At 43.2% G+C, this 15,886-nt stretch overlaps 1 protein-coding gene across 3 annotated transcripts in view; it reads left to right on the top strand.

The window, feature by feature from the left end:
• Positions 1–1,396: 1,396 nt before the first annotated feature.
• Positions 1,397–15,886, top strand: part of PTPRA (protein tyrosine phosphatase receptor type A) — a 164,297-nt gene continuing 149,807 nt past the window's right edge. For all 3 annotated transcript variants that reach the window (XM_043885156.1, XM_043885155.1, XM_043885154.1), the window contains exon 1: positions 1,397–1,684. The gene's annotated coding sequence lies outside the window, so the exon portion shown is untranslated. The remainder of the gene's footprint in view (positions 1,685–15,886) is intronic.

Raw genomic sequence — 15,886 nt, 5'->3', positions numbered from 1 at the left:
AGGAGGGACTTTCCAGCAGCAGAGGGGATGCCTCGAAAGAGGCCCGCTGCACCCCATATTCCCAGGCCGTGACTCTGGTCAGCACACACTGATTCTACAAATACAGGCAGCAGGGTGCATACTGTCCCAAGTTGACGCCCCAACTGCTGGCTGTGGTACGGACTGGAGGTGCTAGAAGCACCAGCCTTGTGAAAATGGCAGCTCATGTGGGCTCCTTCTCCTTTGCTGAAATGTCCCCTCCAAGAAAAAGGATTACTACCAGGAACAGACCCTTCCCTCGGGAGCGCTGAACGTGGGACTCTGCCCAGCCACGGATGGGAGAGGGAGGCTGGCCGCCGCTCACTCCTGGCAGCTCAGGCTGCGGGTCAGGAATGAAGGATCTCCCAGGAAGCTGTGCTTGCACACTGTTGAGAATGTCTCCCGCCTACGGACTTAATGGTCACTCCTGAGCGGGTCAGGCTGCGTCCGAGGGACCCTGCCTGAGGACTACAATCTGGGGTGTCTCACTCGCCATCCACCACTACTGTGTAATCTGCCTTCAGCGATTCCTTAAGTCCTGCAGCCCGGGAAGCCACTTGCTGGGCATACCCACGGATGGCTTTGAGGTGCTCACGCGCGGGGGAGAGCGCTGGGGAGGAGGTCCGCGCCTCCCACCGGGTCCCAGTCCCCGACCCCAGAGGGAGACGCGTCTCCAGGTCCGCTCGGAGCTTTGAGCCTCTCTTTCCCGGCCAGATCTGTCGCAAACACCCTCCGCAGAGCACCGTGTGTAGTGTTTTCTACCCAGCTCGACGCGAGTCAGGCCCGGATACGCGCATCTGGAAAGCCGCGATTTCCCTTGGGCTCGGGTGGGGATGGCGTGGGCTGACTTCTTAAGATGACAGCCACGGTGCTAGGCGTCTTCCAGGGTCTATGCACGTTCCTCTCCTTCACCACCGAGAGCCTCTGTCTTTTAGATACATTGCAGCAATTAAAAAGCAGAGGGAGGGGGGAGTTCTAGGGAACCCGTTTGGAGAGAGTGGAAAGATTTTTGAGCTCCAGTTCTCCCCGATCGCTAAACACTGGTGTAACTTGTGTTTGGTCTCAGTTTTCGCATCTGTAAACTGGGAAGAAGACCTACGTCCAGGTGGGACTGTAGAGAAACGGAAGGTGTTGGTGCACAGTCGGCCGGTGCTCCCAGGGTCCTGTTTCCCCTAGGATTGGACCGCGGTGGGGGGACCGCCTCCGTGGTGGTCAGCGAGACCGTGAGACAGAGAGATCCGGGACTGCGCCCCAGGCCCGCAGGCTAGCGAGCTTTCGAGGCGCGTAAGGGCGGGGCCCACGAGGGCCAGGGGAACGCCCGTTCGATCTGGGCCAACCAGCGCCCGTCTCTGAACCGCCAATGAGGAAGCTCCTTACAGCCCAGGCCGGGTCGGGAGCGAGGCTGCGGCGAGTGCGGCGCTGACAGAGACGCGCGCGCGCGACCCAGCTCGGACCCCGGACCGTCGCCGCCATCACCGCCGCCTGCCCAGTTGCTCCTCAGCCGCTTCTCCTCGCCATGGAGGCGAGGCCGCCACCGCCGCCGCGTGGTTCCGAGCCGCGGGCCGGGCGGTGGCCCTGAGGGCGTGTGGCGGGCCGAGACGCCGTCGCGGCACCGAGGCGGAGCCGCAGTCCTCGACCCCAGCGGTCCCGCCCAACGCTGGACTCGGTGAGTGTTCACGGCCGCCGCCGCCCCGACGGGCTCCGGAGGTGGGGCGGCGGTTCCTGGGCGCGGGTGGGAGGGGTCCCCGGCCTGAGCCCAAATCCCTCTTTTCCGGGCAGGATCCATCCGGCTTCTCCAGGGATTCCACATCCTTGCGCTGTCCATGGGGCTGGGGCGGGGGAGGGGGAGAGTCCCCGGAAACGCGCCGGCCCAGGGGCCGACCCCGCTCCACAGCCTAGGAACTTTGCGTGCATTCTCCTGGGGCCGGGTCGCTGCCATAGTTCATTCTGAAAGAAGAAATTTGGACAGTGAGAACAGAATTTGCTCAGGTCCATTTAATGGGAAGAAAGAGGAGAACTCCTGGCATGAGAAAATTTGCTCTTGCAGTGACCCAACTTTTCTTTTCCCGGCCCCTCTCTTTTCTGTCCACTCCCTGCAGTTGAGGCTGCTAAAGAAGGAAAACGGGCTCAGAGCTGCCCAGAATTCAAAATGAGCCAATTGGGAATGTATGCCCCCTCCTTTTTACTTTCGTGAATAACACAAAGAATATCGTTTCTTGAAAAATTAGTTCCTAATTGTATTTCCTGAAGATAAAAATAATAATGGCAGAGCTGAGCCCAGTGTTGAGCTTGCTTTCTTTTTTTTTGTTTGAGGTCAGTGAATGATGTTTGTAAGACAGGAAAAGAAGAATATTTCAAAACCTCTCTAGGAGGGTGAATGCCTTTAGAAGCCTTTGCTCAGGGATCCCGGCTTTAGAACCAGCCCCATCTCCAGAAAGATCTCTTGCCACCTGCTTGCTGTTAGGCAGCTCTAGAACCAGAAGATGGTAGGTGAGGAGAGGACCGGTGGTGAAAGAGGGACGAACATTGTGTCCTACTGTTTGTGACCCCATGGACTGCAGCCTGCCAGACTCCTCTGTCCGTGGAATTCTCCAGGCAGTAATGTTAGAGTGGGAGCCATTCCCTTCTCCAGGGGATCTTCCCAACCCAGGGATCGAACCCAGGTCTCTTGCTTTGCAGGCAGATTCTTTACTGTCTGAGCCACGAGGGCAGCAAGCCCCTTGCCTGGCCACTCCTTTACAAAACACAGATCTGATGCTATCACTTGTTTACTTAAAACTCCCTTGCTTGCTTTTTGCCATAGGATGAATGAAGCCCAAAATGCCTTAACAAGTCGCACAAGGCCCTTGACAGCCTTACTTACTCTTTTATTTTTAGGTTAACCCTTCAATTCTCCTTCCCTTCATCCCCTTCTCTGGTCATTCAGAAATGCTTGCCTGCCTCTTTTCACATTTGGATGCTTTTGCTTGCTCTTTCTTCCCCATCTTTACCTGCTGAGCTCCACCTCTTTAAAGCCCTTTTCAGTTGAGAGGCTTGATGAGGGTAGGAGCTGTGTCTTGTTCAGCTGTTCATCTCCCATGTTGAGAGCTTCTTCCTCCCAATTGTCTTATAGGTCCTGTCCCATCTCTTCCTCTTATGTTTACTTCCAGGTACCCACTTCCTGAGAGAATCTTTCTTGAGTGTTTCCTGCTTGGCATGCAGCCAGGCAGATAGTATGTTGAAGCTAGGACTTTTAGTACCTTGATTCCCCATCTACTCATGTCCGTCCCATCCAGCCCCATAAGTAATTAGCAGGTAGGAACTGACAGGTCTCATATCCCACTGGCCTTCAATCTGCTCCACTGTCTCTGAAAGGCCAAAAGCCCCATGGTCTCTTTTTCACCTCTGCCTATCTGAAGTGCCGTGCCTAACGGATACTCTGAGGCAGAGTGCGATCTAGGAGGCTGTTCACTGGGTACGTTTTAAATGCTGATTTACCATCTAGGTGAAATCCAGAACCAGAAAAGCCAATTCTCTGACTGAACTACATTCATGGTGTTCTATTTGCCGGACAAAGTGCTTTGGATACAGAATGAGGAGGTCACATCTTTACCTTTGAGGGGCTCACAGCTTAAAGCAGGACAGGTGGATACAAATACTTGTCACAGATGCTTTGAGGGTGTGATAATACCTTTTATTTGCCTTGTGTTAGGCTAGATAATAAATGCCTAACTCCTTTCTACCCTCTAATGGTGGCTAATTCCTACTAGACAAAGATGGAAACTGAGCCCATACAGTATGCTGGTGAAGGAATAATCAGGATCTGAATCTTGGCAATCCAGTTCCAGAGTATCTACCTGGCTGTATAGACAGCATTCCTTCTCTGGGTGGCCTGAGAAAACTTGACTGGGAGGAGGCCTTGGGTCATGAAGGATGGTTAGGAGTTTATGTGTGGTGGACAAGATACAGGCAAGAGGGAACAGCACAGGCAGGCTTGGAGGTGGAAGGAATCCATTGCCCTTGGGGAACAAGGAGAGGTTAAACATAGTTGGATTGGGTAGAGAGAAGGGTGGGAGATGAGATTAGGTCAGCTTGAAGGGCTGTGAGTGCTATGTTTAAGTTTGGGTGTGCATGCTCAGCCGTGTCCAACTCTTTGCAACCTCATGGACTGTAGCCCACCAGGCTTCTCTGTTTAGGGAATTTTCCAGGCAAGAATATTGGAGTGGGATATCATTTCCTACTCCAAGGGAGCTTCCTGACCCAGGAACTGAACCCACATCTGCTGCATCTCCTGCATTGGCAGGCGGGTTCTTTACCACTGAGCCACGTGGGAACCCCCAAAATTTGGGCAGTGGAGACTTTAAAGGAGGATTTTAGAGGCGGTCAGGGACTTGAGCAGACCAGGCTTTGGAAAAGTCACTCAGGGGCAATGTGGGGCCAGATGCTCATGCCCTTCCAATTTAAGAGGCAATGGCCAGGCCGCACAGAGGCAGAATCATGGCCTCTTAAACCCGGAGTGAGATCCACAGAGAATACTGCAGAGTTTTGAGAAAAAGATAATACTTAGGAGAAAAATTTCAGCCGTTTGAAAGTATGTAATAGAGAAATATCTTCTTTCTACCTGACTTCCCCAGAGATGGTTGAAATTTAGAGTGCGTGCTAAGTCGCTTCAGTCATGCCTGACTCTTTGCGACTCTGTGGACTAGCCCACCAGAGTCCTCTGTCCATGGGATTCTCCAGGCAAGAATACTGGAGTTGGTTGCTATGTCTCCCTCCAGGGGATCTTCTGGACCCAGGGATCGAACTTGCGTCTCCTGCCTTGCAGGTAGATTCTTAACGTCTGAGCCACCAGGGAAGCCCATTGTGCTTATTTATCCTCTCTCTAAAGATGTGAATGGAACTCAAATGAATCTTTATCAGGGTATATATCAGGATTGCCTGGGATGCTTTTCCACATGCTTTCCCTCACCTAACCTTCTCCCCCCATTTAATTTTATCCTGTTTCTTTCAATTTGCAGAGGGAGACATTGAGTCTCAGAAGGATAGAGTGACTTGTGCAAGATGGTGGGTGGTGGTGGTTTTTTTAAGCAGCCCTGTTATTTGTATTTGCCCAGCATCTTTCATTGGAAGTTCTCAGAGTTGATTTGTAAACATTGTTGCATTGTTTTTTCCACCTTCATGTGGAAAAAATGAGGTCCAGTGAAGCTTATGGGAGAGTTGACTCATTGGAAAAGACCCTGATGCTGGGAGGGATTGGGGCAGGAGGAGAAGGGGACGACAGAGGATGAGATGGTTGGATGACACCACCAACTCGATGGACATGGGTTTGAGTAAACTCCGGGAGTTGGTGATGGACAGAGAGGCCTGGCGTGCTGCGACTCATGGGGTTGCAAAGAGTTGGACATGACTGAGCGACTGAACTGAACTGAACTGAAGCTTAAGTTTTAAGCAAGAATTTGGCCAAATGTAGAGCCTTGTCTTTTTACTTCTTAACAAATGCCAAATCCGAAGAAATTTTTTTAGTGACTCTGAGTACAACAAAAGTAGCAATACTGTAACACTAACAATATAATTGAGCAACAAACCCATAAATAACCCAGCATTAAAATTTATTTTAATATATTCTCTATAGAAAAGAGAATCCATTAAATATGAAATTGTATGTACTTTAAATTCACATCTATTTGTATAGGCATAGATTTTTTTTATAGTTATTACCTTGTATAGGCATAGATTTTTTTCAATAGTTATTACCTTTTATCTGTACTTGGTAGGTAAAGTACTTGCAGAATATGATTTTTGTATTTTTTTTGTAATTTATTGATTTTTATTTTTGATTCTTCTAGGTCTTCATTGCTGGGTGTGGTCTTTCTCTAGTTGCAGAGAGTGGGGGCTGCTCTCTAGTTGCAGTGCAAAAGCTTCTCATAGTGGTTTCTCTTGTTGCAGAGCATGGCTATAGGGTGCGAGAGCTTAACCACGAATTCTTAACCACTGGACCACCAGGGAAGCCCTGATTTTTGTATTTTTGAAAAACATCAGACTCTTGACTCATTCTATTTATTATTTTAAATCACAAAATAGTCTATGCACTGATAACTATAGTTTGTACAATTGTTTTTTATTTTCCTTTTTTCTCTCCTTTTTACTATTATAAATGGTACTTCTGAGCACCCCTGAAACACTTCTGGATTATTTTCTTGGATTCTTTCCCTAAAATGGGCTCACTGTATCAGAATATGATTTAATTGCCGAATTGGTGTCTAGAAGGGTTGAACTAGTTTACAGCACCATTAACAATTTATGTGGCTCTATATCCTGACAGTATAACCAGTGCTATTAAATATAACCTAGAAATCAATTTTGTTAATTAAAAAAAAGTAATAGTACTTTGAATTAGATTTAATGTACATTTCTTCAGAAAAACTTTAGAAAACTAAATGAGCTTTAGTAGCTCATTTAGATTTTGAATTAGCTATTGTGCTGTGATATATATCATATCTAACAGTTATGTAGCTAAAGCCAACTTGTTTTTGAAGGACATAGTTTATGACAGAAATATTGAAGAAATTTAGGATAAGATCATATTAGTATGAAATAGAAAACTGGGTGCTATTCAGTAGAAAATATCAGACATTGTGCTGTGAGTTAGGGATACCCCAGAGTAATATGGATGTGTTTCACCTACTAGCAAGGTAATGCTCAAAATCCTTCAAACGAGGTTTCAACAGTATGTGAATCGAGAACTTCCAGGTGTATAAGCTGGATTTAGAAAAGGCAGAGGAACCAGAGATCAAATTGCCTACATCCACTGGATTATAGAAAAGCCAAGAGAATTCCAGGAAAATATCTACTACTGCTTCATTGACTACACTAAAGCCTTTGTCGATCACAGCAAACTGGAAAATTCTTAAAGAGATGGTAATACCAGACCGTCTTACCTGCCTCCTGAGAAACCTGTATGCAGGTCAAGAAGCAACAGCTTAGAGCTGGACATGGAACAATGAACTGCTTCAAAATTGGGAAAGGTGTATGTCAAGGCTTATATATTGTCACCCTGCTTATTTAATTTATATGCAGAGTACATCATGAGAAATGCTGAGCTGGATGAATCACAAACTGGAATCAAGATTGCCAGGAGAAATATCTGTACCCTCAGATAGGCAGATAACACTACCCTTACAGCAGAAAGTGAAGAGGAACTAAAGAGCCTCTGGATGGGGGTGAAGGAGAAGAGTGAAAAAGTTGGTTTAAAACTCAACATTCAAAACGCTAAAATCATGGCATCCTATCCCATCACTTCATGGCAAATAAGATGGGGCAACAATGGAAACAGTGGCAGACTTCATTTTCTTGAGCTCCACAGTCACTGCAGACGATGACTGCAGCTGTGAAATTAAAAGACTTACTCCTGGAAAGGGAAGCTATGACACACCTAGACAGCATATTAAAGAGCAGACACATCACTTTACTGACAAAGGTCTGTATAGTCAAAGCTATGGTTTTTCCAGTAGTCATATGGATGGATGTGAGAGTTGGACCATAAAGAAGGCTGAGTGCAGAAGAATTGATGCTTTTGAACTCTGTGGTGTTAGAGAAGACTCCTTGAGAGTCCCTTGGACAGCAAGGAGATCCAACCAGTCAACCCTAAATGAAATCAGTCCTCAATATTCATTGGAAGGACTGATGCTGAAGCTGAAGTAGCAATCCTTTGGCCACCTGATGTGAAGAGCTGACTCACTGGAGAACATCCTGATGCTGGGAAAGATTGAGGGCAGGAGAAGGGGGTGACAGAGAATGAATTGAATGGGTGGCATCATAGACTCAGTGGACATGAGTTTAAGGAAACTCTGGGAGATAGTGAAGGACAGGGAAGTCTGGTGTACTGCAGTCCATGGGGTTGCAAAGTTGGATACAACTGAGTGACTCAACAGGAACAACAACATGGATGTGATGTCTATCCTTACGAACTAATTCAGTAGGCAGACATTAATTACCTTATGGTAATTACAGATACGATCAGAGAGGAAGAATAAGATGTCTTGGGAGTGCCGGAGAAGTTCAACAGGTAAACAGCACTTGCAGATTAAACAACACAAAATCCCTGAGCTAGGAAAGGGGTTGATACCTTAGGTACCTAACTTGAGAGTTCACGTGAACCATCTTAGGGGTCTTGTTCAAATACCAAGTCTTGATTCAGCAGGTCTGAGATGGGACTTGGGCTTCTCTGGTGGCTCGGTGGTAAAGAATCTGCCTGCCAGTGTAGGAGACGTGAGTTCGATCCCTGAGTGGGGAAGATCCTCTGGAAAAGGAAATGGCAACCCTCTCCACTATCCTTGTCTGGGAAATCCCATGGACAGAGGAGCCTGGCAGCTACAGTCGATGGCCTCGAAAAGTTGGAAACAACAAGGTGGGACTTGGGATTCTGCATTGCTAAGCGGCTCCCTGGTGAGGAAGATGCTGTTGGTGGGTGGACCATGCTTGAGTAGCAAGGCCTAATTGAGGGCTTGGTTAGCATCAAAAGCTGACTGACCATGGTAAGTAGTAGGGGGTAGTTCTCTATCCTGGCTGCACTTTGAGTTTACCTGGGGAACTTAAACAATCAGGGATGCAGATAGCCCACCCCCAGGAATTTTTATTACATAATAGTTCTGGTTAAGGGACAGAGAGAGTGTATATACATATATTTTTTTAACTTCCTGGGTGATTCTAATATGCAGCCAGAGTTGAGAACCACTGGACTAGAGAGAGGCAGGGACCAGAGTTCAAGGCCCCGTATGCCATGCAAGGATTTTGGACTTGATCCTTAAGGCAGAGCTAAGCCTTTGAGAGATTTCAAAGAGGAGTGAACTGATCTGATTTGCAGTTGTGAAAAGCTCACTGTGGCTGCAGTCCAGAGCAGTAGTTTTCAGAGTGAGGTAGATAAGATGCTGGGATGCTGAATTTTTAATTATTTTTATCTAAAAATTGATAAAATATTACATTAGAGACCGTCACTGGCGTCTTGTGTTTATAGGTCAAACAATGTTAACATGTTAACTGCAGAACTTTAGATGTCCAGAAGAGAGGGGAGTTCTGCAGTAAGTGAGCAGAGCTGTATACATACATTAATAACAGTTTATACTATAAAGTTTTAGTAAACTGACTTTCACAAAATGAACAAGTGGCTTAAAATGATCCCTGCAAAGAAACCAGTGATTGAAGAAAATATTGATAATGTAAGCACAAGGAAACAAACAAAATGGCACAGTTGACCTTTGTCTAGTTCCTATTATGAAGCCTTAGTGAGCTAATAAATCAGCTTGTATTACATTGGAAAGTATAAAGAACCCTATGGACTTAGGTCCTCTGTTATAGGAATCTTGCTTTAAGATTGTGTAGAACCTGAGATACAAAATAATAAAATATGAGGCCATCGCTAGTACCAAGCCATTTGAAAACTAAGCGCCTGGAGCATAAAGAGAAGCTCTGCATTTTCTTTCTCCTAATGATTTTTCTTTTTAAATTTATTTACTTTTTGGCTGTGTTGGTTGGTTGTTGCTGCGCTGGGGTTAGTTGGCTGGGCAGGTTTGGGGGCAGGTGAAAGGTAGTTTTCATTGAGGTGCCCTGGCTTCTCATTGCAGTGGCTTCTCTTGTTGCAGAGCATGGACTCTAAAGAATAGGCTCAGTAGTTGGAATGCACAGGCTTAGTTACCCCACAGCATGTGAAATCTTTCTGGACCAGGGATCATGTCCCCTGCATTGGCAGGCAGATTCTTAAGCACTGGACCACCGGGGAAGTCCTTTCCCTGTGATGTTTTAAAGTCATTGGCTGGGGAGTTCCCTGGCCGTCCAGTGGTTTGGACTCCATGCCTTCACTGCCCCGGCCTGGGTTCAATCCTGGTGGGGGAACTAAGATCCCTACAAGGCCTGGCAGTGCAGCCAGAAAGAAAAAGAAAAAAAGACCTAGGCTATTCAATCAGATGCTGTAAATAATTTTACTAACCTAATGATTAATGTATCTATATTAGGGTTTTCTGTTCTTAGAAACAATAGAAAGGCATATACCATTGGCAGGTCTTCCTGTCTACTGGCACCCCCTCCCCAGAAAACAAACACAACGCTGATATTGTATATGGAAAATAATATGTCAAGAAACTAAACTGTATTCCTTGTAACTCTTGTAAGATGCATAGAAAATGTTGCTGAAGATTTGAACTAGCAATATTAGAACAAATTTTTCAGTGTGGGAGGTTTGCTACGTGGTTTTAAAAGTATAGAAACTTGTAGCATGTCTTAGTATTTGCTAGATTCTCTTTATTGAAAGAAATCCAAGAAAAATCACTTCTTTTGTGGGCTAATGGAGGAAAGTTATACTGGAGAAGACATTCTTAAGAATAAATGACTGCCTTCGTAACATTGCTGTATAATTGTTTAATGTCTTTCTTAGAAATGTGCTATGGGATAGCATTTTCCCTGTAATTAAGAAAAAGCTTTATTGTGATATAATTTATATATTATAAACTTCACCCTTTTAAAGTGTACAGTTCAGTTCAGTGATTTTTAGTATATTTGTGGAGTTGTGCAAACCCTCACCATTATCTAATTTCAGAACATTTTCATCACACCAAGAAGTCCTGCAGCCATTACCTTCACTCCCCATTCCACCCTCCCTCCAGCCCCTGGCAGCCCCTAGTCTTTCTGTCTTTGTGAATTTGCCTCTTCTGTACAGTTTTATAAATGAAATCATATAAAATGTGGTCTTCGTTGACTGACTTCTTTTAATTAGCTTAATGTTTTGAAGGGGAGTTCACTCATGTTGTAGCATATATCAGTACTTCATTCCTTTTTATAGCTGAATAATATAATCCATTGTATGGATATATAGTTATTCATCAGTTAGTGAATTTTTGGCTATTATGATTAATCTGCTGTGAACATACGTGTACAAGTACATGTGTGGACACATGTTTTCATTTCTCTTGGCTATTGAGTGGAATTGCTGGGTTAAATGGTTCTGTTCAACTTCTGAGGGGGAATTGCCAAACTTTTCTAAAGCAACTGTGTCATTTTACATTCCCAGCAGCAGTGCACTAGGGTTCCAGTTTTTCCACATCCTCACCCAACATTTGTTACGCTGTCTTTGACTATTAGTGGTGTGAAGTAATAGCTCATTGTAGTTTTGATTTGCATTTCCTCGGTGACTCATGATTTCATTGTGATTTTGTTGCAGCCATAAAACCTCTCATATTTTTACACATGAAGAACCTTGGAAACATAAATTTCTTACCTGATAATCATATTCAGATATATTTCTAAAAATTTTCCAGATGAGCTACTAATAAAGTAAAGGACCTTGGCATTGATCATCAGCTGCTATTAATACCAGCTGGGAACTTTATAATAGAAGGATCAGACAGCCTTCTAATCGGTCTTAACATCTCTAAAATGGGTACAACCAAGCTTTATGTTCCTCTGATGTGGTACAATAGGAAAAATATAACACCATTCGTGAAATACTCTTTCTCTGCCAAACCTGACTCAAATTAAGCACCTAGATCTAACAGTCAGCTTACAGAATGTAATTAGAAAATTCAGAGTGGGAGGGATTTGATAGGACAGATGAAGCCAGTTACTTCAAATAAATGGCAAGGGAAAAAGTGGAGACATATTACAGGTTAGGGAAGATTTGAGACATATTAACTAAATGTAATGTGTAGATCTTGATTAGCTCCTGTTTCATACAAACCAACTAAAAATTTATGAGACATTTGGGAGTAATTTGAATAACAGTATATTAAATGATGTTTAAACAATTGTTTTATCATATTTTATTTTTATAAAGAATTATGAAATTTTTTATTTTCATATTTTCTTTATTATCATAAAGATATAATAATATTATGTTAAAAGATTCCTTTTCCGTAGAGATAAGTACTGAAGTATTTATGGATGAAACGATATGATGTCTGGGATTTGCTCTAAGGTAACTCATTGTGTCTGAGGGTTGTAGATTATTTACCTTTATTGATAAATCATTGACACTGGATACTTGGTATATAAGGATTGATTGGAATTTGCTCTTGCTTTTAGTTTTAGTGGGTTTCACATCCGTTTGTTAGAAAAAGTAACATCTTTTGACTAGTTTTCAAGAGTAATTTTAAGAGCAGTTTCCTTTTCAAGGGAATATAGATATTTGCTAGCCAAATTTAAAAGGAAATATTTGTATAATTGAATGGGTTGGAAAAATAAATATCACAATTTAGTAAGCACAGCCATAGTACTTCTTCCTTTTGGATCCATATTTCTTTTTGAGTGTGATAACTATTAAAACCAACTTTTGGGACTTCCCTGATGGTCCAGTGGTTAAGACTTCGTCTTCCAGTGCAGGGAGTATGGGTTTGATTCTTGATCTGGGAGCTAGGATGCCTCATGACCAAAAAAGCCAAAATATAAAACAGATAGTATTGTAACAGATTCAACAAAGAGTTTACTGGTCCACGTTTAAAAAAAAAATAAAAAAAAGTCAAATACTGGTTTGAAACCAGACTTGCAGATTGCTTTGTCACAAAATATTAAAATGAGATTTTTCAAGCATAATGAGAAATATTTGATCCTATGGATCACACTAAATATTTTTAAAACAAGTTTAGTATCTTAGTAGTAGTAATGGTTGAACCATTATTGAGGTCATTATTTTATTACATTTGGAAATGAATGAGTGTTTCTGTAGTATTTGTGTATATTAGTACCTTTGTCATATTTATTGGGAAACATTTTGAGGATGTGCACGTTGATTGATTGGCCCGTGTGCTGTCAAAGGTTTGTCCTTACTGTGGATAATGAATTGAACAGAGCATAGACTCTCATTTGGTGATTGTTAAAGCAAGTTTGGCTAGGGATGATGGTGTTATGGATTGCACTTAGTTTTTCTTTAGTCTAATTACTGTAATTTTTGTAATTAGCATTGCAGTTTTTGTAGAGAAATAAGACCAATAACTTTCACTTGCTCTTTAATGTTAATTCAGCTTAACTGATTAAATTCCTTCATACTCCTTTGTTAGTGAATTTAATTTTCTTAGATATTTGAAAAACATTTATATTTTTAATCTGTCAAATACCACCAGCCCTTGACAAGTTAGAGTTACTACCTTAAGCAGAATCTCCTTAAGCACTTGAGCAGTACTAAGAAATTAAACTTATAAATGTAGTAAAACAGATTCGTTTAAGATTTTCTGTGCTTTTCAATAGCTGAATCTGAGTTTGTTGTTATTGTTCAGTTGCTGATTCGAGTACAGCTCTTTGCAACCCTGTGGATGGCAGCACACAAGACTTCCCTGTCCTTCACTATCTCCCATAACTTGAGCTCAGACTCATGTCCATTGGGTTGATGATGCCATTCAACCATCTCATCTTCTGTCACCACCTTCTCCTCCTGCCCTCAGTCTTTCTCAGCATCAGGGTCTTTTCCAGTGAGTCAGCTCTTCGCATCAGGTGGCCAAAGGATTGGTGCCTCAGCTCCAGCATCAGTCCTTCCAATGAATATTCAGGGTTGATTTCTTTTAGGATTGACTGGTTTGATCTCCTTGCTGTCCAAGGGACTCTCTTGAACAGCAAGGAGATCAAGTCCTGTCTAGCACCTGAATTACCAGCATTTAAAAAACACACACCCTAAACTTAACTCAGAAGAACTGTGAGTTTGATACCTCATCTTGTTGCTTTTTCTGCTGGAGTTGTAATGCCACTTACCCCATTAAGGAGGACAGCTTTACCATCTGTAAGAGAGCCTGAGTTACTAGATTGAAAATACAGAACCACAATGCAGTTATCTATTGGTCAGAGGGTCAAGACTGAGAAAACTAAAGGCTTTATGTTTCCAGGATAATTCTTAAGAGGTGCCCTTCCCTATATTGGAGTTTTGAATTGGGGAATCAGTGTTTGAGGTTTGTTTTATAACCCTCCGTGTGTTTTATTTTGTATTTTTTCAAATTAACCTCTTAATATTTTTTTCTGAATCAGATTCGGCTTGTGTTTCTTTCATTTTTCCTTGTCAGACCTTATAGTTATTTTATTTATTTATTTTTAATTGGAGGATAGTTTCTTAACAATGTTTTGTTGGTTTCTGCTGAACAACACCGTGAATCACCCATAAATATACACATACCTCCTCTGTCTTGAACCTCCCTCCCACCCCACCCCCCCCACCATAGTTATTTTAATTTGGGGAGTTGAAAGTGACTAGAGTTCATATCCTATACCTGATGCCAAAAGGTTGAGTTAAGTAGAAAAGAGTAGCTTTATTACTTTGCTAGGCAAAGGGGGCCACAGTGAGCTAATGCCCTCAAAACTGTGTGTCCCCACTTGGGGAAGATAGTGAGAGGTTTTAAAGTAATTGTTCAAAGAGAGCATGATCAGTCCTTGGACATTCTTCTGATGAGTTAGTGGTAAGGTAAGTAGGAGTCAGCATCATCAACCTTCAGGTAGATCCAATGGGTCTGGGGTCTACATGCTTGTGGGCAGGTTACCATCTTTAACTTCTCCCAAATGGAGGGAGTTTCAGTGTCTGCAAAGTAGCGTAAAGATACTGTTATGCATATCTGTTCATGGGGAAACAGGACCCTCCCCAAAAGCTGCTTTTGACTGTTTCTCCCTGATCTTACATCCCCTCCCCTCCCTAATTAACAGCTGTTTGAATATGCCCACTGGAACGCAGAGAAGGTCATGGAGATTGAATGAAAGCTATTGCCTATAATCAAAGAAATGGGGGAAACAGAAAGGCCTTGTGCCCAGGAGCCCTGCAGGGCCCTGTACCATACCATTACTTGCTGTTCTTTGTGAACATGGGCAAAGTACTTAACCTTAACTTTCTGGGACTATTTCCTCATCTAATATATGGGTTCAACAGTAGTACTGTTTTACTGCATGTTTGTTTTAAGGATTAGTGCTTAGCAGAGTTCTTTGTGTGTAGTAAACTTTGAGTAAATGTTTTACTGAAATAAAGTTTTCAATATTATAATGATCTTGATTTTATCTTTCCTCCCTAGTAGTTGAGGATGCAGTGTTGCTCTAATTGATCACAGAGTAACTTTTATCTTGAAAGAGTTTCAGTGCAGGGATACTGGGGCAAGGATGGGAGAGGAAGAGACAAGAGAAGAATTGAGTAAATGGGATAAACTGTACAACATTTGCTCCCTGAACCATCTTCCCTGGAGTTCTGTGGTACACTTTCTTTGTTTTTCTCTTCCTTTCTTGCCACATGTCAGTTTCCTTAGGCCTCACTTTGACCACTCTTTGACTTACCAAAGAGTACTCTTGTGTTTTAAGCTACATGTCTATGCCTAGGGTTTCAGCTTCCAGTTCTTTGCTAGTTAGGAGAAAATTTGTCCTTAGCACTGGATGATGACCATCAACCTACTCTCATCGTCGTTGGACAGTTTCCCAGGAACCTGTAACGGGCTCAGAACTGACCCCATCTTCTTCCCTTTAAATGTGTTATTTTTATATTCTTTATCTTGATGAGTGAAACAACCCAGTAAATCAAACTTGAATGACATTGTTCTTATGGTTGGTGATATAGTCCCATCTGTTTTAACTGTAATATTTCTCAAAATTGCCTGCTTTCCCCCACCTCTTCTATCCCTCAGCTCTGGTTTTCTTCTCACTTAGATGAGTGCCCATTATTATTTCCTTATTCCAGATCATGTGTCACATTGCTGCCAAGAGGGATCTTTTGACTTCCTTATCTAATCACAGCACTCCCCAGTTTGAAATCCTCTGGATAAAATCCAAAGTCCTTATCAGAGCAGGCTTTTGTGACCAACCCCTCTTAACCTTTTAGCCGTAACCTTTCCCTGTATCCATGACTGTGCTCTGCTCTTTCAGACTCTCTGTCTTTGACTGACTGTGCATCTCC

Source organism: Cervus elaphus, chromosome 23, assembly GCF_910594005.1.
Source record: "Cervus elaphus chromosome 23, mCerEla1.1, whole genome shotgun sequence".
Lineage (NCBI taxonomy): Eukaryota > Metazoa > Chordata > Mammalia > Artiodactyla > Cervidae > Cervus > Cervus elaphus.
Note: the sequence above shows the minus strand (reverse complement) of the source record. Positions and strands in the feature narration are given on the sequence as shown.